Consider the following 26,362-nt stretch of genomic DNA (forward strand, 5'->3'; position numbering starts at 1 on the left):
TAAAAATGGCCGTGTGAGGGCTTGTTATTTGCGGGACGAGTTGTACTTTTGAATGACACCATTGATTTTACCATATATAGTGGACTGGAAAAAAGGAAAAAAAAAAAATTCAAAGTACGGTGAAATTGGGGAAAAAAAAAGAAAAAAAAAAAAGTGCAATTCCACAATTTTATTATTTTTTTTTTTTTTTATTATGTTCACCAAATGCTAAAACTGACCAGCCATTATGATTCTCCAAGTCAGTACAAGTACACAGATAGCAAACATGTATAGGTTCTTTTTTTTTTTTTTTTTTTTTTATTTAAGTGGTGAAAAAAAAAAAAATCCAAAAAATAAAATAAAATGCAGCCATTTTCCGAGACCCATAGCATCTCCATTTTTCAGGAACTGGGGTTGGGTGAGGGCTTATTTTTTGCACGCTGACATTTTTTTTTATTGATAACATTTTAGGGTAGATACGATATTTTGATAACCTGTTATTGCAATGCTGCGGTGACCAAAAAGAAAGCAAGTCTGGCGTTTTGAATTTCTTTCTCGTTACATTGTTTACTGATTGGATTAATTTAGCTTATATTTTGATAGATCGGGTATTTCTCAATGCAGAGACACCAAGTGTGTATTTTTATTGTTTTTATTTTGAACTAGCTGTACTACCCGGCTTCGCCCGGGTTAATAACGGCTGTTAGCAAAATAGAATGTGTTAACAAAAATTTATTCTCCGCACAAAAACCACAAAACAAATAGATAGAAAGTTCATTGGCTCTTGAGGAAGCAGTTCTTGTTCTCTAGTCTGCAAGCCTCGCTTCCCTCTCCTCAGAAAGTTCATTGGCCCTTGAGGAAGCAGCTGCTGTTTTCATGTGTCAGCCTTGTTTCTCGGTCTTCACATTTTTGATTGGCCCGTAATGCAGCTTTTCTTTTCACATCAGCTGACATTCGTGCCATGAAATTCCTTTTCTTATGAGGCATTATTGTGGTAAAAATAGTCTGTAACTGGCAGTTTCTATATCCTCTCACATAGAAATAATGTGACTGACATCAGCCTTTCCACCAACACACCCTAACTGACATCTTATTACCTTACACAAGCTTTGTTATACTGCGAATGTCCTTTGTTGCCTATATTAACCCCTTAATAACATCTGACGTACTAATACGCGTCTGTGCCCTGGGACTTAAGAGCCAGACCCGTATTAGTACGTCATCGCGATCGCGCGCGCACACAGGCTGTGCGGGCGCGATCGCCGCCGGGTGTCAGCTGATTGTCACAGCTGACACCCGGTACTATGTGCAGGGAGCGGTCCTGCACCGCTCCCAGCACATTAACCCCCGCGATGCTGCGATCGAAGTCGATCGCGGCATTGCGCGGGCAAGGGGAGGTGATCGGCGATACTCACCTCCTCTTCCGGCTTCCAGCGCAGTCTGCAAAGGCTTCCCGGGTGTTGCCATGACGACCCGATGTCGTCATGACAACATCCGGGTCACCAGAGAGCAGGAAGATTGCTTGGACATGCGCAGTGCATCTCCAAGCAATCTTCACACTGTGCACTTCTGACAGCCTTCATGGCATAGGGATGGTGCTCCATTCCTGTGCCATGCAGGCGATCAGAAAAAAAAAAGTGAAAGTCCCAGAGTGGGACAAAGTAATAAAGTGTATAAACTGTGTGAAAGTGGAAAAAAAAAAAAAAAAATGTGCAAAAATATTATAAAAAAATAAAAAAAATAATACACCAAAAATAAAAATATAATGTACCCATCAATAAATATTATTATAAAAAAAATAAAAAAAAACAATAAAAGTACACATATTTGGTATCGCCGCGTCCGGAACAACCTGACCTATAAAACTGTCCCACTAGTTAACCCCTTCAGTGAACACGGTAAAAAAAAAAAAAAAAACGAAGCAAAAAACAATGCTTTATCACCATACCGCCAAACAAAAAGTGGAATAACACGCGATCAAAAAGACGCATATAAATAAAAATGATACCGCTGAAAACGTTATCTCGTCCCGCAAAAAACAAGCTGCCATACAGCTCCATCAGCCGAAAAATAAAAAAGTTATAGCTCTCAGAATAAAGCGATACTAAAAAATATTTTTTTCTATAAAATAGCTTTTATTGTGTATAAGCGCCAAAACATAGAAAAATGATACAAATGTGGTACCGCTGTAAACGTACTGACCCGAAGAATAAAGATACCTCATCAATTTTACCACACGCGGAACAGAATAAAAAAAAAAAAAAACAATTCCTGAATTGTTGGTTTTTGTTTATTCTGCCTCCCAAAAATCGGAATAGAAAGCGATCAAAAAATGTCACGTGCCTGAAAATGGCACCAATAACAACGTCAAGTCATCCCGCAAAAAACGAGCCGTCACATGACTGTCTGCCAAAATCTGGAAAAATTATAGCTCTCAAAATATGGCGATGCAAAAACTAGATTTTACAAAAAATGCGTCTTTTAGTGTGTGACAGCTGTCAGTCATAAAAACCCCATATGATTCTGGCATTGCTGTAATCACACCGACCCGAAGAATAAAGTCGTCTAATCACTTATACCGCACAAGGAACGGCGTCAAAAATAAACTCTTGGGTTAGGATTGGGCTAGGGTTAGGGCTGGGTTTGGGGCTAGGGTTGTGCTGGGGCTAGGGTTGTGCTAGGGTTAGGGCTGGGGTTGGGATTTTTTTCAAAAGTAAGAAAAAAAGATGACGATATGGCGACTAGTGTTGAGAGCAAGTGCTCGCTACTTGAGTTTGCATCGGGTGCTCTGGTATGCATTGAGCATCGTGGGTATTTGAGTGACATGCTCGAGTCTCTGCCCCATATGCTTCGCGGCCAAAAAACTTTACGGGGATTGCCTGCCATGCACGAGCGATCCCCGCATGTTTTTTTTTGGGTGTCTAATAACCGTGAAACATGCGGAGCAGGGACTCGAGCATGTCACTCGAGCACACGCTGTACATGGTGCATACCTGAGTACCCGATGCAAACTCAAGTAGCGAGCACTTGCGCTCAAGACTAATGACAACTTATTCAATATGATGACCTAATGTAAACAAATTCTGTGCCGTACCTCTGGGTTCAAAATGTTCACTATACACCTTAATAAAATCCTTGAGGGGTATAGTTTCCAAAATGGGGACACTTGTGGGGGAGCTCCAATGTTTGGGCACACAGGGACTCTCTAAATACAACATGGTATCCGCTAACAAATTGAATGGAAAATCGGCTCAAATTGTTAGCGGACACCACATTGCGTTTGGAGAGCCCCTCTGTGCCCAAACTTTGGAGCTCCCCCACAAGTGACCCCATTTTGGAAACTAGACCCCCCAAGGCACCTTTCTAGATGCATAGTGAGCACTTGGAACCCCCAGGTGCTTCACAAATTGATTCGTAATAATGAAAAAGTGGAAAAAAAAAACACTTTTTCATTTTTATGAATCAATTTGTGAAGCACCTGGGGTTTCAAGTGCTCACTATGAATCTAGAAAGGTGCCTTGGGGGGTCTAGTTTCCAAAATGGGGTCATTTGTGGGGGAGCTCCAAAGTTTGGGCACAGAGGGGCTCTCCAAACGCAATGTGGTGTCCGCTAACAATTTGAACCGATTTTCCATTCAATTTGTTAGCGGATACCATGTTGTATTTAGAGAGTCCCTGTGTGCCCAAACATTGGAGCTCCCCCACAAGTGACCCCATTTTGGAAATTAGACCCCCCAAGGCACCTATCTAGATGCATAGTGAGCACTTGGAACCCCTAGGTGCTTCACAAATTGATTCGTAAAAATGAAAAAGTTTTTTTTTTTTTTCACTTTTTCATTTTTACGAATCAATTTGTGAAGCACCTGGGGGTTCCAAGTGCTCACTATGCATCTATAAAGGTGCCTTGGGGGGTCTAGTTTCCAAAATGGGGTCACTTGTGGGGGAGCTCCAAAGTTTGGGCACACAGGGGCTCTCCAAACACAACATGGCGTCCGCTAATTATTCAAGCAAATTTTACAATCAAAAAGTCAAATGGCGCTCCTTCCCTTCCGAGCCCTGCTGTGCGCCCAAACAGTGTTTTTTCCCCAAATATTGGGTATCTGCGTGCCCAGGGGAAATTGCACAACAAATTTTGGGGTCCATTTTTTCTTGTTACCCCAGTGAAAATAAAAAAAATTGGGTCTAAAGTAACATTTTTGTGAAAAAAGTTAAATGTTCATTTTTTTCTTCCACATTCAAAAAATTCCTGTGAAGCACCTGAAGGGTTAATAAAGTTCTTGAATGTGGTTTTGAGCACCTTGAGGGGTGCAGTTTTTAGAATGGTGTCACTTTTGTGTATTTTCTGTCATAAAGACCTCTCCAAGTGACTTCAAATGTGATGTGGTCCCTAAAAAAAATGGTTTTATAAATTTTGTTGGAAAAATGAGAAATCGCTGGTCAACTTTTAACCCTTATAGCTCCCTAACAAAAAAAAATTTTGGTTCCAAAATTGTGCTGATGTAAAGTAGACATGTGGGAAATGTTATTTATTAACTATTTTGTGTGACATATCGTCTGATTTCAGGGCTTAAAAATTCAAATTTTGAAAATTGCAAAATTTTCGCCAAATTTCTGTTTTTTTTCACAAATAAATGCAAGTGATATCAAAGAAATTTTTCCACAATCATGAAGTACAATATGTCACGAAAAAACAATCTCAGAATCAGGGGGATCCATTGAAGCGTTCCAGAGTACCTCATAAAGTGGCAGTGGTCAGAATTGTAAAAATTGGCCCGGTCATTAACGTGCAAACCACCCGCGGGGCTTAAGGGGTTAACCAATCACAGCTCAGATTAATTAACTGTAGCAAAATAGAAGCTGAGCTGTGATTGGTTGCTATTGGCAGCCCGATAAATCTTTGTGAGATGAGTTGTGTGTGTGCTGAGGGTGGTATATGTGTTCAAGCACGTGGTGGTGTGTGGCGCATTTTGTGTGTGTTCATATCCCCGTGTGTGGGGAGTATGAGCATCCCATGTCCGGGCCCCACCTTAGCAATTGTACGGTATATACTCTTTGGCGCCAACGCTCTCATTCTTTAATTCTCCCTTGTTCACATGTGGCAGCTGTCAATTTGCCTTCAACACTTTTCCTTTCACTTTTTCCCCATTATGTAGATAGGGGCAAAATTGTTTGGTGAATTGGAACGCGCGGGGTTAAAATTTCGCCTCACAACATAGCCTATGACGCTCTCGGGGTCCAGACATGTGACTGTGCAAAATTGTGTGGCTTTGAACTTCCATACATAATATATATATATTATATATTTTTTCATCTACTTGCTTCAATAGTCTCCTTGGAAGGCTTATAGCTGAGATCATCCAATCGCTAGTGCTACATATAGCATAGTAGAAATAATCATCTCCTATGGCCAACCACTGGGCAACACCCATCTGCAATGACAAGCACGCCCGGCTGTCATGTCAATCCATCGGTGCCCTGCGATCATGCATCAGGGCCCCGATGGGTAGGGTTTGTGACACTTCCGGTAAGCGCGAGTTAAATGCAGCTGTCCGAGATGGACAGCGGAATTTTAACATGTTAACAGCCTGTTCGAGGCACATGACAGCTGATCAGATCAGCTGTCACATGCCTGAAAAGATGCAGGCTCGACACCGGAGCCCGCATCAAATGCTGGGACACTACCTATGACATGCCTATACGGCATAGGGGGTTAAAAGTGATAAAAGGTTTACTTACTCATGAAAAAAAAAATATATTACCAAAAGCCTCAATAGAGGTGAACTGGCCCTAGTCATAGAATCATAGAATGGTAGAGTTGGAAGGGACCTCCTGGGTCATCTGGTCCAACCCCCTGCTCAAAGCAGGATTCACTAAATCATCTCAGACAGATGTCTGTCCAGCCTCTGTTTGAAGACGTCCATTGAAGGGGAACTCACTACCTCTCGTGGCAGCCTGTTCCACTCATTAATCACCCTAACTGTCAAAAAGTTTTTTCTAATATCTAATCTGTGTCTCCTCCCATTTAGATTCATCCCATTGCTTCTAGTCTTTCCTTGTGCAAATGAGAATAAAGATGATCCTTCTACAATGTGAAAGCCCTTGACATATTTGTAGACAGCTATTAAGTCTCCTCTCAGTCTTCTTTTTTGCAAGCTAAACATTCCCAAATCCTGCAACCGTTCCTCATAGGACATGGTTTGCAGACCAGTCACCATTCTGGTCGCTCTTCTCTGAACTTGCTCCAGTTTGTCTATGTCTTTTTTAAAATGTGGTGCCCAAAACTGTACACAGTATTCCAGATGAGGTCTGACCAAAGAGGAGTAAAGACCGATAATGACTTCACGTGATCTAGACTGTATGCTTCTGTTAATACATCCCAGAATTGTATTTGCCTTTTTTGCTGCTGCATCACACTGTTGACTCATGTTCAGTCTATGATCTATTAGTATACCCAAGTCTTTTTCACATGTACTGTTGCTTAGCTCTATTCCTCCCATTCTGTATATGTTTTTTTCATTTTTATTGCCCAGATGTAGTACTTTGCATTTTTCCCTGTTAAAAACCAGTCTGTTAGTTGCTGCCCACTGCTCCAGTTTATTTAGGTCTTTTTGAATCCTCTCTCTCTCTTCTCTAGTATTAGCTATCCCTCCTAGCTTTGTGTCATCAGCAAATTTAATCAGTTTACCCTCAATTCCTTCATCTAAATCATTGATAAAGATGTTGAACAATACAGGTCCCAGGACAGAGCCCTGTGGTACCCCACTTGAGACATTCATCCAGCTGGATGTGAAGCCATTTACGACCACTCTTAGTCCGATCACTAAGCCAGTTATGAATCCACCTAACAGTTGCCTGGTCCATTGCATACTTGGTCATTTTTTCAATAAGGATGGTGTGAGATACTTTGTCAAATGCTTTGCTGAAGTCAAGATATACTATATCTACAGCATTTCCCTGATCCACCCAGTCAGTGATTCTGTCATAGAAGGAAATTAAGTTAGTCTGACATGACTTGTTAGTTACAAACGCATGCTGACTCTGGTTAATCACTTCATTCTTATCCATGTACTTACATACATGTTGTTTAATAATTTGTTCAAAGATCTTTCCTGGTATAGAAGTCAGACTCACAGGCCTATAGTTCCCTGGGTCCACCTTCTTCCCCTTTTTGAAGATAGGAACAACATTTGCTCTTCTCCAGTCTTCTGGGACTTCTCCTGTTCTCCAAGAATTTTCAAAGATTATGGAGAGTGGTTCTAAAATTTCTTCTACGATCTCCTTCAGTACTCTGGGGTGTAATTCATCTGGACCTGGAGACTTGAACTCATTTATGTTAGCTAAATATTCCCTCACAATCTTTCTGTTTACAGATAACTTGGATTCCTCTATTCCTTTAAAAGGACAGTGAAGATCAGTTGATGTTACATTTTCTTTCTGAGAGAAAACAGATGCAAAATAGGAATTAAAAAGTTCAGCCTTCTCAACATCCTCTCTTACCATTTCTCCATTTTCATCCTGTAAAAATCCTATAGCATCTTTGACTTTTCTTTTACTTTTGACATACCCCCAAAATCCTTTTTTATTGCTTTTGACATCTCTTGCAAGCCTTAATTCATTGTCAGCTTTAGCTAACCTGATACGTGCCCTGCAGGATCTGCAGACTGCATTATAATCTTCTTTAGATATGCCTCCCTCTTTCCATTTAATAAACATTTCTTTCTTTCTTTTTAGCATGTGTTTAAGTTCTGTGTTCATCCATCCTGGTTTCCTTAAATGCTTCCCATTTTTCCTACTTTTTGGGATTGTTAATGATTGTGCTTTGAGAATCTCATTTTTAAAAATTTCCCATCCTTCCTGGACATTTTTGTCCTTAAGGACATCCAGCCATTGGATCCCTCCTATTCTCTTTCTGAGTCTCTTAAAATCTGCCTTTCTAAAATCTAACCTTGAAGTTTGAGTCTTCACATGTCTTCCTCCTCTAGTTATCCAAAATTCTATAATAGCATGATCGCTGCCTCCTAGGGTCCCAGCCACTTTTACCTCCTCAACCATTTCCTCCCTGTTTATAAGGATTAGATCCAAAGTAGCAGATCCCCTTGTTTTCTCCCCTACCTTTTGGAAGATAAAGTGGTCAGCAAGATAGGATAAGAATTTGCTTGACCTGTTAGTTTTACTTTAGAGAGATTCCCAACAAATGTCTGGATAGTTGAAATCTCCCATGACCACTACGTCATATTTTTTGGAGAACTTGGTCATTTGATACATAAAGAGTTCATCCATATCTTCAGCTTGCCCAGGTGGCCTGTAGTAAATGCCTACAATGGTGTCCTTTCCGTTGTTCTCTCCTTGTATTCTTACCCAAACAGTTTCCACAGAACTCCCAGTCTCTGAAGCTTCAATCTCTGTGCAGATATACGCTTTTCTAACATACAATGCGACACCTCCTCCTCGTTTATCAAGTCTGTTTCTTGCAAATAAGTTGTATCCTTTTAGCCTTTTATTCCAATCATGTGCATCGTCCCACCAAGTTTCAGTGATTCCAATGACATCATATTTCTTTTCCTGCATTAGTAGTTCCAATTCTCCTTGTTTGTTGCCCATGCTTTGTGCATTTGTATAAAAACATTTTAGTTTGTGATTGGCTTCTCTTTCTCCCATATTTTTATTATTTAAATTGTTTTGTCTTTGTTCTTCCTTTCCACTTCCAGTAGCAGAGATCTCAATAGTATTTGTCAGCTGTATGGCTTTTTCTGGCCTTTTGCTTCCCTTCCCACATTGTTCTAGTTTAAAGCTCTCCTGATGAGTGTAGCAAGGCGACTTCCAAATACACGTTTTCCAGTCTTCGTAAGGTGCACCCCATCTCTAGCAAGTAGTCCATCATATAGGTAATTCATTCCGTGATCCAGAAATCCAAATCCTTGTTAACGGCACGATCGACGTAGCCAGTTGTTCACCTGTAGAATCTTATTCCACCTCATTGTTCCATGGCCATCCACTGGGAGGATGGATGAGAAGACCACCTGTGCTCCCAATTCTTTCACTTTCTTGCCTAAGTCTTCAAAGTCACTGCAGATGGTTTCCAGGTCCTTTCTTGCGGTGTCATTTGTCCCCACATGTATTAGCAGGAATGGGTAGTGATCTGTAGGTCTGAAGAGTCTTGATATCCTGTCAGACACATCTTTACTTTTTGCTCCTGGAAGACAGCACATTTCTCTTGAGGTTATGTCTGGTCTGCAGATAGCGGCCTCTGTTCCTCTTAACAGGGAATCCCCCATGACCACCACTCTCCGTTTTTCCTTCACAACATTCTTCTTTCTCCATCCAGAAGGATTCTGAGGGCTTACAAGGTTATTCATTGCTGGCAAAGTCTTATTTTGCTGTATTTCTTCATGGTTCTCCTGCGTGAGAGCCTGGTACTGGTTCCTGAGCAGTATGGGTGCTGACTGCCTCTCGATCCTCCTGCTTCTGTGGGTCACATGCTTCCATTCCTCTGTTTCGTCAGGTGCAGTTCGAATTTCTTCTCTTTCTGAATCATGAAGAGATAATTCTGCTCTGTCTAAGAACTCTTCACCTTCCTTAATGATTTTCAAGGTAGTTAACCTCTCTTCTAGATTTCGCAACTTTTCCTCCAACAGGGACACAAGCTTGCATTTCTGGCATGTGAAGTTTGGCTTTTCCACTGGCAAGTCTGTGAACATGTAGCAGGATATGCAGCTCACCAAATGGCTCCTGGACTCTTCCATGTTCTTACTGTTAATGTTCCCAAAATGCAGTGGGAATATGCAAATTATCTCCTCAGGACTCCTCCCCTGGTTTACCGATGTCCTCTTTTCAGCTCCAACAGCCAAAATCCAGTGTTCTTTGAGCTCGCGGAGACTCTTCACTTACCCCAAAATGCAGTGGAAATATGCAAATTATCTCCTCAGGACTCCTCCCCAGTCATCTGCCTTCAGCAGGTAAACAGTCAATCTGTCTGTCTAACAGCCGTGACACTTGCAGCCACGGCCACAGTAAAAGAAATGTTGAGCACGCCAAAATACTCACTCAGCGAGCACCCAAGACCGCTCGCCAAAAGGGTTAATGAAACCTACTAGCTCAACACTAGTGACAACTAAGCGTCTAAGTGAACAAAACATTGAGCTCTGGGGAGTTTTCTGGCAATGGACCTAAAATGTCAATGTCATTGAGAACCAAAAAGGTCCATCTTCAATAAGCAGGTGGACAAAGAATCACAGAAATTGTGATAAATTCCAAGCACAGATTAGGCAAGAATGTATGGTCATCAGTCAGGATTTGACCCAGATGCTGATATCCTTCATGCCAGGGGTGAATTGCAACAGGGAAAAATGAGGTTCAACACAGTAAATATGTCAACAAGAGAATAAACGCTTATAAATATTTCAGTAACCAGAGAAACATTTAAAAGATCTAAATAAACTGAAGCAGAGAACAGTGTGAAAACTGAAATCTGTGTCAGTCTCAATTCCTAAAACGGAAGTATTAGGCTGCGTTCACACATTGCGTATTTTCGTGCGCTTTTTTGCGCGCGCTTTTTCAAAATACGCAATGTGCCTTGCGTCTGCCAGCAAAGTGAATGGAAAATTCACTTTGCCGTTCAGACACTGTTATTTTACGCAGCACGAAAGCGCAGCTGCGTAAAGAATTGACATGTCAATTCTTTACGCAGCTGCGTCCTGCGCTTTCTCCTATTGTGCCCATTATAAGCGATGGAATTATGCAGCGGTGTTCACACACTGCGTAATTCCAGCGCTTTTTTATGGAGGCACAGGAGAAACTATGGATACTCACCTATCCGATGGATGGGAGAGCCGTCCGGTCCGGTTCGGTCCCGCGGCTTCCAGCATCTGCCGGAGAACCGTTCGGCTGACTGTAGCTTACCGGCTTCCGGTCAGCTGATTTACAAGCCGGTCACCTGACAGTCAGCTGATCGCTTCACGGCAGATGCTGGAAGCCACGGGACCGGACCGGACGCCTCTCCCATCCATCGGATAGGTGAGTATCCATAGTTTATTTCTTTTAAAGCAGTGTATGTACTGCAGCCAGAAGCTGTCTGTACATACACTGCTAGGGGGACACACACACACCCACGACACATAGACACAGACAGTACACACACGACACACAGACACATACATTACATTACATACATACAGACACATACATTACATTACAGACAGGTGTCCATGCTCCTCACACTTCATTTCTCCTGCACCTGCGTAAAAAAACGCAGGAAAAAACGCAGTGTGTGAATGGAGGTGCAGTTTTTACCTGCGTAAAAAAACAACAGGTAAAAACTGCAGGAAAATACGCGCGCGTAAAAAATACGCAATGTGTGAACGCAGCCTTAGGGTCACACAACATAACCGGACCATTACACTTATTCTGATCTCTAAACCGTTTCCAAAATACTGTGAGCTGCATCAAATACTGTTGTGTGTTATGCAAATTTTCAGCTGCGATTTGCAGTACCAGCAAAGTGTATGTGAAACCAGAGTTCTCTGTTCACACACGTTGCTTTTTGTTGTTGCGTATTTTCTGCCTTGCTTGCTTTTTTTGGAAAATAAAGCATGTCACTTTTTACAGCATTTGTGCAGCGTTTTTTTCACACATAAGTAATGGGTGGTGCAAAAACCCAATACCTGCATTTTTGACGCAGCCGTTATCCTGCCAGAGAAAAAGTTGTCAGCAGATTTAGCTGCAGAAAAAAAAACGTGTGTGAACAGAGCCTTACTTGGCTGTACAGTAGTTGGCAAAATGACGCCACTAACATCACTTCCTATTCTGCAATTATTTTGTTAAACAACAGTCTTTGAATGACATATGGGAAGCTATTGATGATGCCCCTTTGGAAGAACTGCAGTGATGACAATGAAAAAAAAACAAAAAAACGTCACCGCATAAAAGGATTATGTACAAATTAAAAAAAACTATACATTTTTTTAATATGTAGTAAAATAGAACTGCACCAAAGTAAAGCAGCCACTTACCTGACGTAATGCGGGTTTAATGGTACATAAATGTTGATTGATTTCTCATCCTGAGTGAAAAGAAATGGTACCATAATCAGAATTTGTCAGCACAGTGCCATCTCGGCATTCCATATGGTAAGTATTATGGATACAATTAAAAAAAAAATAAAATAAAACTAGCAGCAATATAATAGGTGTAATGCTTCCTTACTTATGAACTTCAGCTTTAGTACAGCTATGTCACATGAGCCGACATTTATTCAATGTTTGTAAGAAGGCTATAGCTGGTATTAGCCATGTATACCACATAATGATGGACTGGAGACTTTCAAAATGGGCAAGGACTTAAACAAGCAAAGTCAATAGAGAAGAATGAACACAATCCAGAATGCCGCTAAGCTGCTTCTATACTTTCCCCTAAGGTTTAACATTGAAAATAAAAGAAGAGGCTCTTTTTATAGTTTACGGGATTACGCTTTCCAGGCACAGGAAATTCAGACTACATATTTCTTTCTTTCCCTGCTGATTTATGTTGTCCTCTTTGTGACCATACAAACAAAGACAATTCCTTTGGATTCATTAATTGCCAGGAGGACTACGCTGGCATTCCTTGTAGTGCAGCACTAGGCTTAATGCCAAAAGTCTTAAAAGAAAAAGAAAAAAAAAAAAGAGGCCCTGATGATTATTTAGCAGTCACTTTAAGTGCAGCATGCTTGTAAGGAGGGTGTGGATGGTACATCAGTAACATTGAACATTACTAGTTCACCAAGAGCTGTCCTGTCTAAAATTTAAAGTCTGCAGACTCTGAATCCCCCAGAGCATGCACTGTGCACTATGAGGACTCGCCAGTTTCCGAGCCGGGAACAGCGGTGATACATGTGTGTTACGCACACGCCGCTAGGTTCAGAGAGGGCGAGACAGGTTACATGAATTCTTTGGAATCCTGGGGGAACAGTTACTTAGGGCGACCATAGACCATGCGCTGCAGCTTCTCTCAGGCACAGACATGTAGGTTGTTTCACTTGCTGACCATACACACTTCACAAGAGTCCTCAAACGGTAGAACAGTAGCATTTAATAAGAAGCCGCACAGCCAGTGCAAGTTAAGTCTTATGAGCAACAGGCTCCAGTGACAAACAGTACAGTTTCCTTAGCAGCACAGCAGTTCACAGTCTTCCCAGTAGTACAGGACAGCACAGTTCTAATGCAAAGGCACATTAATGAACACAGCATTCTTTACAGCACAGTGATATGGAGGAGGGGGGAGGGTTTGCTGAGGGAGATTATCTCTGTGACACCATTTCTTCCAGTCCTTATCTTTTCGCCTGACAATACTCTGCACTGCTAAAAGACTATTAAAAGTATCTGCCACCAGCTCTTTGTCTGTACATTATGCCAATCTTAGATTAGGTGGCATAGACCCAGATTCCAGCAAGGTGTCCCTTACTAGGCTTTATGCTCTAGTTTTTATATCTTTTTTATAAGTAGCAGATCACCACTAGAGGACTAGTACACCTGCTGCCTTGTAGTCATCCATGTTTATGAGCTGTATATATTATCCCGCCCCCAACCACCAATTTACATAGTTATGCCTATGCACAGCGTAAACAGAAAGCGGCTAAAGAAGTGGATGGGGTTATTCAAAGCTCAGCATTCAGAAAAACAAACAGTTTTTTAATCAAAACTGCAGCACCTAGTAAAGTAAGGGACATCGCTGGAATCAGGGTCTCAGCACCTACATCATGCTGTTCTCAGTTGGGGTAGCAAAAAAACCTGGTGACAGATTACCTTTAATGAGAGGACCAAACAGTTAATATTGGGCTAGGTTTGGCGCATCTGGCTCTCATAATGTGGTGTAGGCTAATCAGAGAACTATGCAGATATGCAGTCAGACCAGCTGTGGAGAGTATCTTTGGACCTGCCAGACTGAAGATCCCTATTGGAAACGGTTTGCGGTTATGTGGTTTTGGGCTATTTTCAGTGACCTTGTTTCCATCTGCAGGTGGACTTCAGCCCAGACACCTCCTGTAGGAGTTCTGTGTTTGTCGTGAAAAGTACTTTTACCAATGAACTCAACAGAACATCCATATGCTGTAAATGTCTTTATAGCTCTACATTTCAACGTTATTAATAAGGAGTGACTGACACTCCAAGCAAAACTGCCTTGCAGCGCAGAATAAGGACTCCATAGAAAGTAAGAGCAGTGCACAGGTTCTGTGTGTTTACACATTTTCTACACGTGAATGCACAATTTTTCTAATCCAACCATTTTTATTACACAGAACTACAATCAGCTTTTAAAGCAAAAAAATAAAATGAACAAAAGTCATCTGAAGAATCAACACGTGACCTGATGCTTCTTTAACCAACGCAGCCTTGCAAGTTGGTTAAAATACTAAGGAAACAAAACCAGAAACCACATATGATACAAGGTCCCTAGTTTTATTTCCTTGTAAACATCTGTACCCCAACTTAGTTGTACTGCAGATCTGTGGGGGTCCGGGTACACTCGCTCATCACTTAGCAGGTGACCCCTGCGCACAGAGTGGAAAAGGACTCCATGGAAAGTCAAGGGGCCTGTGCACCACTCGGAGATCACACATTCCCTACCCAGTCACAACTTCTCCTGTTTGCGAGTTGGGCGCAATTTTTCTAGCATGCTAATCCAGCCACTTCTATTACACAGAACCACACTCTCCTTTTTAAAAAAAAAAAATAATATAGATAGATAGATAGATAGATAGATAGATAGATAGATAGATAGATAGATAGATAGAGATATAAAAAAGACAAACTCCTCCACACCATGTGAAGAATCAACAGGTTTGCATCAATAAGTGTTCCCTACTGGAGACCAAAGTGCATTGGTCTCATTCACAGGGACAGTAACTTAATACAAGGCAGAGATGCGATATGGCGTTACCAGCAGCTGGAACCATGACAACCTTGTGGCTTTAGTGAAAGGAAACTGAATACACGAGAGGCAGAAAGAGGGAGGAAAAAAAAAAAAAAGTTCTTGTACCATTGGACAGACACAAAGTAATTTACAAAACCGTAACAATCCCATAAATGTCAGAATTATGAGCGCGGAATGTTAGTATAGACTCCATACCGAGCCACCTCCATCCATGAAGAAGTCAGGGCTTCCTACGTTAATGACTAATGGCACAGCTTTCATTTGGTCATCCACACCTCCCGACACATCACTTGTTTTATTTTCTGACGTCCTGGCTGTATTTTCTAATGCTGTCCTTTAATTTAAGATTTTGGTTACAGCAATACCAAATATGATTATTTTTAATTATTATTATTAACCCCTTCATGCCATTTTTTTTTTCTTCTTCTTCTAGTTTCGTTTTTTTGCGCACCTTTATCCCAAAGCTGTAATTTTTTTTCCTGGCAATACAACCGTATGAGGGCTTGTTTTTTTGTGGGCAGAGTGGTCATTCAAAAGTACACCATTCATTTTACCATATACAACCCCTGGCAAAAATTATGGAATCACCGGGCTCGGAGGATGTTCATTCAGTTGTTTAATGTTGTTGAAAAAAAGCAGATCACAGACATGGCACAAAACTAAAGTCATTTCAAATGGCAACCTTAGGGCTTTAAGAAACACTAAAAGAAATCAAGATAAAAAACATGGTACTCAGTAAGAGTAATTTTTTCCAGATCAAGCAGAGGGAAAAAAATATGGAATTACTCAATTCTGAGGAAAAAATTAGGGAATCATGAAAATCAGACACACAAAAGAACACTCCAATACATCACTAGTATTTTGTTGCACCACCTCTGGCTTTAATAACAGCTTGCAGTCTCTGAGGCATGGACTTAATGAGTGACAAACAGTACTCTTCATCAATCTGGCTCCAACTTTCTCTGATTGCTGTTGCCAGATCCGCTTTGCAGGTTGGAGCCTTGTCATGGACCATTTTCTTCAACTTCCACCAAAGATTTTCAATTGGATTGAGATCCGGACTATTTGCAGGCCATGACATTGACCTTATGTGTCTTCTTTCAAGGAATGTTTTCACAGTTTTTGCTCTATGGCAGGATGCATTATCATCTTGAAAAATGATGTCATCATCCCCAAACATCCTTTCAATTGATGGGATAAGAAAACTGTCCAAAATATCAATGTAAACTTAGGCATGTATTGAAGATGTAATGACAGCCATCTCCGCAGTGCCTTTACCTGACATGCAGCCCCATATCATCAATGACTGGAAATTTGCATGTTCTCTTCATGCAGTCATCTTTATAAATCTCATTGGAACGGCACCAAACAAAAGATCCAGCATCAGCACCTTGCCCAATGCAGATTCGCTATTCATCACTGAATATGACTTTCATCCAGTCATCCACAGTCCACGATTGCTTTTCCTTAGCCCATTGTAACCTTGTTTTTTTTTTGTTTAGGTGTTAATGATGGCTTATGTTTAGCTTTTCAGTATGTAAATCTCATTTCCTTTATGCGGTTTCTTAAAGTTCGGTCACAGACATTGATTCCAGTTTCCTCCCATTCGTTCCTCATTTGTTTTGTTGTGCATTTCCTGTTTTGGAGACATATTGCTTTAAGTTTCTGGTCTTGACACTTTGATGTCTTCCTTGGTCTACCAGTATGTTTGCCTTTAACAACCTTCCCATGTTGTTTGTGTTTGGTCCAGATTTTAGACACCGCTGACTGTCAACAACCAACATCTTTTGCAACATTGCGTGATTCACCTTCTTTTAAGAATTTGATAATCCTCTCCTTTGTTTCAATTGACATCTCTTGTGTTGGAGCCATGATTCATGTCAGTCCACTTGGTGCAACAGCTCTCCAAGGTGTGATCACTTTTTACATGCAGACTAACGAGCAGATCTAATTTGATGAAGGTGTTCGTTTTGGAAATGAAAATTTACAGGGCGATTCCATAATTTTTTCCCTCTGCTTGGTCTGAAAAAAAAAATACCCTTACTGAGTACCACATTTTTAATCTTGATTTCTTTTAGTGTTTCTTAAAGCCCTAAAGTTGCCATTTGAAATGACTTTAGTTTTGTGCCATGTCTGTGATCTGCTTTTCTTCAACAACATTAAACAACTGAATGAACATCCTCAGAGCCCGGTGATTCCATAATTTTTGCCAGGGGTAGTAGTATACTGGAAAATGGGAAAAAAAAAATTCCAAAGTGCGTTGAAATTGCAAAAAAAAAAAAAAGTGCAATTTCACCATTTTATTTATTTATTTACCATGTTCACTATATGCTAAAGACTGACCTGGCAATATGATTCACCAGGTCAGCACAAGTATGCAGATACCAAACATGTATAGGTTTTTTGTATTTAAGTGGTGAAAAAAAAAAAATCTGAGATTTGTAAGAAAAAAAAAAAACAACTTGCTTTAGTCGACATTTTCTGAGACCCATAATGTTTTCATTTTATAGGATATAGTCCTGTATTAGGGCTTATTTTTTAATGGATACAATTTTGGGCTAGATACCATGTTTTGATCACCTCTTATTGTCTTTTACTGCAATGTTGCGGCGAGCCAAAATAATTTAATTCTGGTGTTTAGAAATTTATTTTGTTCATTACACTGTATCGATCGGATTAACTTTAGATTTTGCTAGTTTGGACTTTAACGAACGCAACGATACCAAGTGTGTATTTATTTTCTTTTATGGTTTTAATTTGTGATGGGATAAAAAAGGGGTGTGATTTGAAAGATTTTTTTTTCATATTCTTTATAGAAAAAAAAAAAAAAAAAAATTGTCACTTTTTACTGGATTTAAAATAGTCCTCTTAGAAGACCTGATCACATCAACATTGCTATGTATAGCCAAAATCACGATCTCCTATGATCAGCCACGGGCTGGCTTTCACAGGAGGATCATAATGTCAGGATGGAGGGGGGGGGGGGGGATCTTCAGCAGACCCCCAGCTGTCATGACAACCCATTAGTGCCGCGCTATAACGTCATGGGCACACCGATGGGAGAGTGGAACAACATGCAGTTTAACAAGTTAACAGCTGCAGGCCCCACTCATGGCTGTTAGAGGCACATGATGGCTGATTAAACCAATAGTCATCTGAAAGGAAAGATACGGGCTCGGCTTGATACCCCGCATCAAAAGCAGGAAATTACCGGTAACAGGATTTTTCGGAACCCATGACAGCACCACGAGAGAGGGGATCCGCCCACCAAGGACAGGAAACCTACAGGCTTAAAAGGGCGGCACCTCTCTCCCGCCTCAGTTTAGTATATAGAGCATGAGAGGACTGCCAAGGTTAGTACAACAATCCAAATAACATTGTGCTTATCCAAGAGAGACTTTTTATATGGTGTAAAAAAAATAATTTTGTGTTGTAATCCGCTTAAGGGAGTGCTCCCATGAACGTGAAGGGAGGGAATATAAGGGTGCTGTCATGGGTTCTGGAAAATCACGTTACCGGTAAGTAACTAAGACTTTATTCGTTCACCCATGACAGCACCACGAGAGAATTACAGAGAAGACAAATCTAGGGAGGGACCACGGCCTGGAGCACCCTTCTACCAAAAGGGAGATCAGAAGAACCACCCATATCTAGTCTGTTGTGTCTATAAAAGATAGAGGGCGAGGACCAAGTAGCGACCTTATATATCCCTTCAATGGAGACACCAGACTTCTCCGCCCAGGAAGTTGCCACGGCCAGAGTCGAATGGGCTCTCAGACCTTCTGGTATCGCCTCACCGCTTAAGGAGTAGGCAAAAGTGATGGCATCCTTTATCCATCGAAAGATAGGAAGGGGTATAGGGCCTCAAAACTCACTAACGCCCTGGTGACATATGAAAAGGGATCTCTTTCCTATAATCCTTAGTGGCCAAAAGATATTTAATAACGCATCTCCTTACAGCTAATGTATGTAATTTTTCTGCTTTCTGGTTCTTTGGAAAATAGCAGAAGGTGGGCAGAACCATCTCCTGAGTTCTGTGAAAGCAAGTTGCTACTTTGGGGAAATAAAATTCTAGAGGATAGAGTAATCCTTAAACCAGACCCGGCTTGAGTAAATGGCGGGGCCTTGGACAGAGCTTGAATGTCACTCTCTCCTGACTGATGTCAATGCCACTAAAAGGGCTGTTTTTAAGGAAATTAGTTTAAGAGACGCTGATTTTAAGGGCTCAAAGGGTGGGTTAGTCAGGGCAGTCAGGACTAAAGTTTAGATCCCAAGGCATTAGATTGGACTTAAATGAAGCTTTAATAAATCTCGAGATCCAATAATTTGCTGCCAAGTCATAGGCAAATAAGGCACCCAGTGCTGAGACCTGAACCTTCAGGGTACTAGTAGACAATCCCAACTCCAGACCTTTTTGTAGGAATTATAAAAATCTTTCCAATAGGTGCAACCTCTTCCACTCTAATACCTGAAAAGGTTAAGAACTTTTTCCAAGTTCTGGCATAAATGCACGTAGTAACCGGCTTCCTACTACATAAAAGTGTGTTTATGAGGCCTGGAGAGAAGCCTTTAATTTTTCAATAACGCCCTTTCAAATTCAACCCAGTCAGATGTAATCCTAGCGCTGGAGGATGAACAATCGATCCCTGCGAGAGGTGGTTCGGGATCTCTGGAAGGATCCAAGGGTCTGTTACTGACATCTCCCTTAGGCAGGAGAACCAAGGCCTCTTGGGCCAGAAGGGTGGTATGAGCACGACCCGAGCTCTGTCTGCCCTTATTTTCCTTATGACAACTGGGAGTAGGGATGCAGGAGGAAATGCATAAGCCAGGATGAACTTTCAAGGAACTAGTATATAGAGTCCACCATCAGAGGATACTCCCTGGGATTCAGGGAAAAGAACTCTCTCACCTTCAGATTCTGTTTTGTGGTGAACAGATCCACAACTGGAAGACCCCACATTAGAACTATCTGTGAATTCAGCACCCATTCTCCCGCCTTTAAAAATATTCCAGCTTAGGAAGCCTGCCTTGATGTTTTCCTTCCCTTTTAAATGCAGGGCAGTAAGGGAGAGTAAATTACTTTCTGCCTTCTGTAACAGCTTGTCCTGAATTTTCATAAGATTTTTTGATTTAGTACCCCCTCTGGTGGTTTATATAAGCCACGGATACCCGGTTGTTTAATAGCACCCTGACGTCCCGGCCCTGTAGAGATAGATGGAACCTGCTTACCGCCCAATCTACTGCCAACAGTTCTTTAGCATTAGAGAAGAATTTTTTCTCCTCCGTCCAAATTCTTCGGACTATATTACTGTCTAGATGGCCTCCCCAACCAATGATACTTGCGTCTGTGGTTAAAACATGGGTTGGATTTATCTCCCAGGGAACCCCCCTGGACAGGTTCCTACTACCCAGCCACCACTGAAGGGATTGTGTTAAACGAGGGGATAAGGTTAATTTACTTTCAAGATGCCCACCGAGGGTTGACTCATACAGCACGTCCCACTGAAGAGCTCTAGAGTGGAATTGGGCCCATAAGACTGCGGGGAAACAGGACGTTAAGGTGCCTAATAAAGACATAGCCTTTTGGAGTGTCATAGAGGGATTATCTATGGCATCCTTTACTTGAAGATGAATCAGTTTAATTTTCAAGCCAGATAGATGTGACACCTGTCTTTCTGAGTCTAGCATAACTCCCAGAAACTGTTGGGCTTTCATGGGTACTAGCTTAGATTTTGGTAAACTCAATAACCAACCAAGGGTCTTTAAGATGGACATTACTTCCACTAAATGGACTTCACACTGATGGAAGGAACTACCGACTATGGAGGAAATCATCGAGGTAGGGGATAAGAATATTTTTTCTCTCCAACATGGGCCATAGCTTCTGCCACCATCTTAGTGAAAATTCTAGGTGCTACAACTAGACCAAAGTGAAGGGACGTGTATTGGAAATGTTTAATTACATCTTTCATCTATATTGCCACTCTTAAGTATTTTTGATAGTCCTGGATCTTAAAAGATGCGTACTACCATGTAACAATCGGCAAAAACAAATTTTATTGCTGCTTTCAAGGACTCCATTTTAAGAGTATGTACTTTCAGGTATTTATTCAGGGACTTCAGATTCTGAAGGGGGGGGGGGGAGTAAAACCCCTTTCCTCCATCTGCCTTCGGGACTTCAATCAGAACTGATTTCCGGATTAGGTTCTGGACCTCCCACTTAAGAGCTGCCTGCTGTTCTGGGGAAGAGCGGGAAGGAGTACCCCTTAACCTTCTCTGGGGTAGTAATTGAAACTCCAATTTTAGTCACGATTTCACCAAGCTGAGGATCCAGCTGCTTGCTGTAATGCGTTCCCAGGCTGGAAGAAAGGAGGACAACCCCCCCCCCCCACCTGGGCTTGATCCCAATTTCCTGGTGCCCCAAATAGACCTCTACCTTTTTGCCTTCAGTCTTCTATACTTGCCCTGTTCCTTCGTTGGTCTTCTACGGATACGTTTCTTTTTCCGGAAAGACCGCTTTATGTAGGTAAGGACACTGAAGGAAAACCTTTTTTAGAATCCCCTGCTTTTTCCAGGATCTCATCCATGGCAGGACCAAACAGGTACTCTTCTTCACATGGGACAGAACACAATCTGGATCTGGCTTGTATGTCTCCAGGCCAACATTTCAGCCATAAGGCCCGACGGGCAGCATTTGACAGGGCGGCCGACCTTTCTGCCAATCTTACAGAATCGGCAGATGCATCGGCAAGGAAGGCTGCAGCACCTTGAACGAGAGGAATGGTAGATAAGAAAACAGATCCTAACACCCCCTCTTTTAACAGAGTTCCTAATTGCTCTAACCAAATCATTAAAGACCTGGAAGTGCAGGTACCTGCCACCGCTGGTTTCAAGGCGCCTGTTGCAGTCTCCCAGGTACCTTTTAGAAGGGTATCCACTTTCAGATCCAGAGGGTCTTTCAATGCCCCCATATATCAAAGGGCAAGGAGGATTTTCTGGAGGCTTTAGTTCAGGCCACATCTAGTTTAGGAGCTTTGGACCAGGAGGATGACGGAGTATCTTCAAAGGGATACTTCCTTTTGAATGAGGGTGGCATAGAGTGTGCAAGAAACCAGAAAGAAAGGGTTCCATTTATTAATCCTTGTATTTTACTATTCAAAAGGAAAGCACTTTTTCTTTTTATGATCCAAGATCCTGAACATCATGTCCTCCACTGATCTTTCTGATATAGTGTCTACAATGCCCATGGTGGCACGGACAGCCGACAGCCTCGACTAGTGCGTACACTTCATTCATGGGAAAGCAATGATGACCCGAGTCACTATCTGAAGAGGAAGATGACAGAGTGTCAGGAAAATATTCTGTCTCTCCCAAGCCTCTCTTCACCCCTTCCCTTTTCAATTTCATTTGTCATAGGAGAGATGACAGTCCAGCATCTGTCTCTCTGCAAATTATCACCCACAGCCAAAGTAGCTTAAACAAACACTGGCATACAAGAGGTGCCACCAACCTACATAAAATGCGAGTGTGTTTTCCCCTGATAGAGGCAGGGGATGATTAGATACAGGTTTGCGATAATTTACGTGCAGCTGCTGAAGCTTGCTTCCCAGGATGAAAAAGATTATCTAATAGAGGGTCCCAGGATCTTTGGAGCCAAAACAAAATATGGAATATTGGAAGTTACATAACTCTGCTAAAAAATGGGACCCATATTTTTAGTGACAGGGGCAGCCAAGGAGCAATAGGCTTATTTTTCCATAGCCATAAGCCCCTCCAGGGGGCTGTGGCGGGAAAGTAGCAAAATAGCAGGTCGCAACTACGCTATGAGTGGTCTCTAAATGAAGGTAAAATCATAACAGAAAATATGGCATCACTTTTGGGATAAGTTATTGTGTAAGTTAGTTATTTTAATAAAAACATGAAGGGTGGAGCCCGAGCCCACATGTAGTCACCACAGGGGTGTGTGGGCAGATCTCCCCTTAGGCATAAAATAGCCAACTAAAGATTGATCCATATTCTTTGCCAGGGGGGTAGAGAGACTTTAAGCAACGGATCGCGTTAGATAACGTTCAAACTGGGGAGCCCCTCCTCCACCTATAATGATTCGTCACTTCGAACTGTGTAGAGTAAGTTTCTTCTTTTATCCTGCTTTATTTTGTGCAACTACTTATGAAAGGCTCCCTTTCCAGTCTGCTCTTTTTAGAAAGGGCCTTGTATAATTCATCCTGAATCAGGGATCTCAACCCAGAAGACAGACTAGGGGGTCTCTTCAGCCACTGTTTGGTCAATACAGGATTGACAGAGCTTTTTAGATAGGAGTCAGGAAGAGGAATTTTACAAAAAGCACACTCCTTGTGCTTTGATTTGGTGTTACACTTCTTACTCTGAAAATCATTTAGCGAGAAGAAGGGAACAATTCCCAAGTGAACTTTCACGAAGATCCACTTACCCACTGCTCAGATACACGGTAACGGATTCGCTGAAGGATCTTTCTTAGCCGGAGGCTCCTTCCTCGTGGCTGTAGAAACCCTCCTTCTGCTTTAGCCTTTCTGGCTGGACCTTGTGGATCCATGCTTATTCGTGGAATGGCTGCTCCCTCCACGGACGCGAGGGAGACGCTGGACCACAGGCTCTTGGGGCTCCCCAGACAGCAGCAGATCTTGTTGCTGCTCACCATTATCCTCCATCATGCATAAGAAACCACACTAGATGGGCAGGAAAGCACCCCAGCAGTGGCACCAGTAACTTTAATACCAGCCACTGATCCGGTAACCGATCAGCTGACCCCTTGCGTGGCGTGGTTAACCCCTCCCTCAGTGGGGGAACCTCCCCCCTACCTGACATTGCACGCCCCTCGCCGAGCCATTGGCCGCAAAACAGTCATCCAGGAGGACTCTTCTTTAGGGCACGCCTATCCTGTTTGCGGAGATGGGGGGAGAAAACTTCCAGACTCGCAGGGATTCACCAACGGTCCGAACCATGGGTGAGCGGCACGTCCCCAGGCAGGGGACGCCGATCAGGCCCCAAATGCTCACGGAGCAGGACCGCTTGAGCCCACTGTGGAGTCTCCAGGAACCCTGGACCGACCGAGGCAGAGAAGGCATCCCTGCCTGAACCGGCCAGGCAGAATCTTTTCTTGTGACAGGTAAGCCCTGCACAGGTTCCAATCAAGGACAGGAAACCAAACTGAGGCAGGAGTGAGGTGTCGCCCTTTATATCCAGTAGGTTTTCTGTCCTTGGTGGGCGGAACCCCTCTCCGTGGTGATGTCATGGAGGAACGAATAAAATTACATGTCATGAAGGGGTTAATGTTTTACTATTTTTACGGTGTCCCCCCCCTCCCTTTTATTTTCTCCTCCCCTTACAGTGGGGAAAATAAGTATTTAATACACTGCCGAGTTTGCAAGTTTTCCCACCTACAAAGAATGGAGTGGTCTGGAATTTTTATCGTAGGTACACTTCAACTGTGAGAGACAATCTAAAAATAAACCAGAAAAATCGCATTGTATGATTTTTACATAATTAAACTTAATATTTGGTATAGAAACCCTTGTTTGCAATTACAGAGGTCAAACGTTTCCTGTAGTTCTTGACCAAGTTTGCACACACACTGCAGCAGGAATTTTGGCCCACTCTTACATACAGATCTTCTCCAGATCTCTCAGGTTTCGGTGCTGTCGCTGAGCAACATTGAGTTTCAGCTCCTGCCAAAGATTTTCTATTGGCTACAGGTCTGGAGACTGGCTAGGCCATTCCAGGACCTTGAAATTTGTCTTACGGAGTCACTCCTTGATTGCCCTGGCTGTGTTTTTCGAGTCATTGTCATGCTGGAAGGCCCAGCCATGACGCATCTTCAATGCGCTTACTGAGGAAAGGAGGTTGTTAGCCAAAATCTTGCAGTACATGACCCCATCCATCCTTCCCTTCAATACAGTGCAGTAGTCCTGTCCCCTTTGCAGAAAAGCAGCCCCAAAGTATGTTTCCCCCACCATGCTTCACGATTGGGACTGTTCTTTGGGTTGAACTCATCCTTCTTCCATTAAAACACGGCTAGTGGAGCGGATACCAAAAAGTTATATTGAGGTCTAACCACATGACCTTCTCCCATGCCTCTGGATCATCCAGATGGTCATTGGCTAACTTCAAACGGGCCTGGGCATGTGCTGGAGTGAGCAGGGGGGACCTTGCCTGCCCTGCAGGATTCTAATCCATGACAGCATAGTGTGTTGCTAATGGTAATCTTTGAGACTGTGGTCTCCATTCTTTGTAAATGACAAAACTTGCAAAATCGGCAGTGTAGCAAATACTTCTTTTCCCCACTGTATATGTCCCATCAACACAGCCGTATAAGGCTTGGCTTTTGCAGAATGAGTTGTAGGTTTGAATGATACCATTCATTTTATCATGTAATGAAGTTAAGTGAAAAAAAGTCAAATATGTAGTTAAATAGTTAAAAAAAAAACAACACAAAAGCAATTCCATCATCGTTTTGGGGTTTTGCTTTCATTACATATTATGTGGTAAAAAGGACGTGGCAGTATGATTTTTCATGTCAGTACAAGTACGGTGAAAGAAAACAAGGTTTGTTTAACATTTTAGTGGCAAAAAAAAGTGGTTTGTGTTTCATTCTACATTTTCACGTTTAGGTGTTAGTTTTATTCCCTCTACTATATAGTACAATACAGCAGTATTTCAGTAAGCTTCACAAAGGGACAAAGATTGTAGTTACCGGGGCCTTCAGCAGGCCCCTATTTGCCGTGGCAACCAATCAGTTTGTCTCTATTGTGTCAACAGGGTTTGAAGGTAGAATTAAAGTAGTTAAAACAGCAATGAGAGCTAGCTCTGGCCGCTACGGTTACAGGCAGATGTTGGCAGCGTAACACAGCTGGCATCTGTCGGGTATGTCCATGCACCTGCAGCGACCACATGATGTAATTTCCGTTATGTGGTACTTTTTGAGCTGCAACAAGGAGGGCACCATTCTATTTATAGGATGAGATTGAGTACATACATTGTATCTATAATTGGTGCTGATCATACTGCAATTTGTACTAGTCCTTTGATATTAGGGCCTGAAAGTGACATTTCTGGAATCAGGGTCCCTGCCCCAACATCATGCTGCTTTGAGATGAGGTAGGAAAAAGCTTCATAACCAGTTCCCTTTAAATGTGATATCGCTGCGTCCGTAAGTCAGATCTATCAAAAATATAAAATTAACCCAAATCGGTAAACATACGAGGAAAAAAAAAATGCCAGAATGGAATTTTTTTTTTTTGGGGGGCAGTAATATGCTATTAAATCGTTCTAACAAAAAGGTCAACTCACCATGCAAAAAATAAGTCCTCACTAGTGTTGAGCGATACCTTCCGATATCAGGAAATATCGTATCGGATTGGATCGGGCCGATACCCAAAAAGTATCGGATATCGCCGATTCCGATACCGGAAACCAATGCAAGTCAATGGGACACAAATATC

At 42.1% G+C, this 26,362-nt stretch overlaps 1 protein-coding gene across 1 annotated transcript in view; it reads right to left on the bottom strand.

Moving 5' to 3' along the window:
- LOC141248477 (KN motif and ankyrin repeat domain-containing protein 1-like) overlaps positions 1–26,362 on the bottom strand; it is a 268,553-nt gene that overhangs the window by 177,390 nt on the left and 64,801 nt on the right. Inside the window, exon 2 of the mRNA XM_073669372.1 lies at positions 11,987–12,036. The gene's annotated coding sequence lies outside the window, so the exon portion shown is untranslated. The remainder of the gene's footprint in view (positions 1–11,986; positions 12,037–26,362) is intronic.

This window comes from Phyllobates terribilis, unplaced genomic scaffold (assembly GCF_046119375.1).
Source record: "Phyllobates terribilis strain yellow unplaced genomic scaffold, ASM4611937v1 Scaffold_1__5_contigs__length_1240528914, whole genome shotgun sequence".
Lineage (NCBI taxonomy): Eukaryota > Metazoa > Chordata > Amphibia > Anura > Dendrobatidae > Phyllobates > Phyllobates terribilis.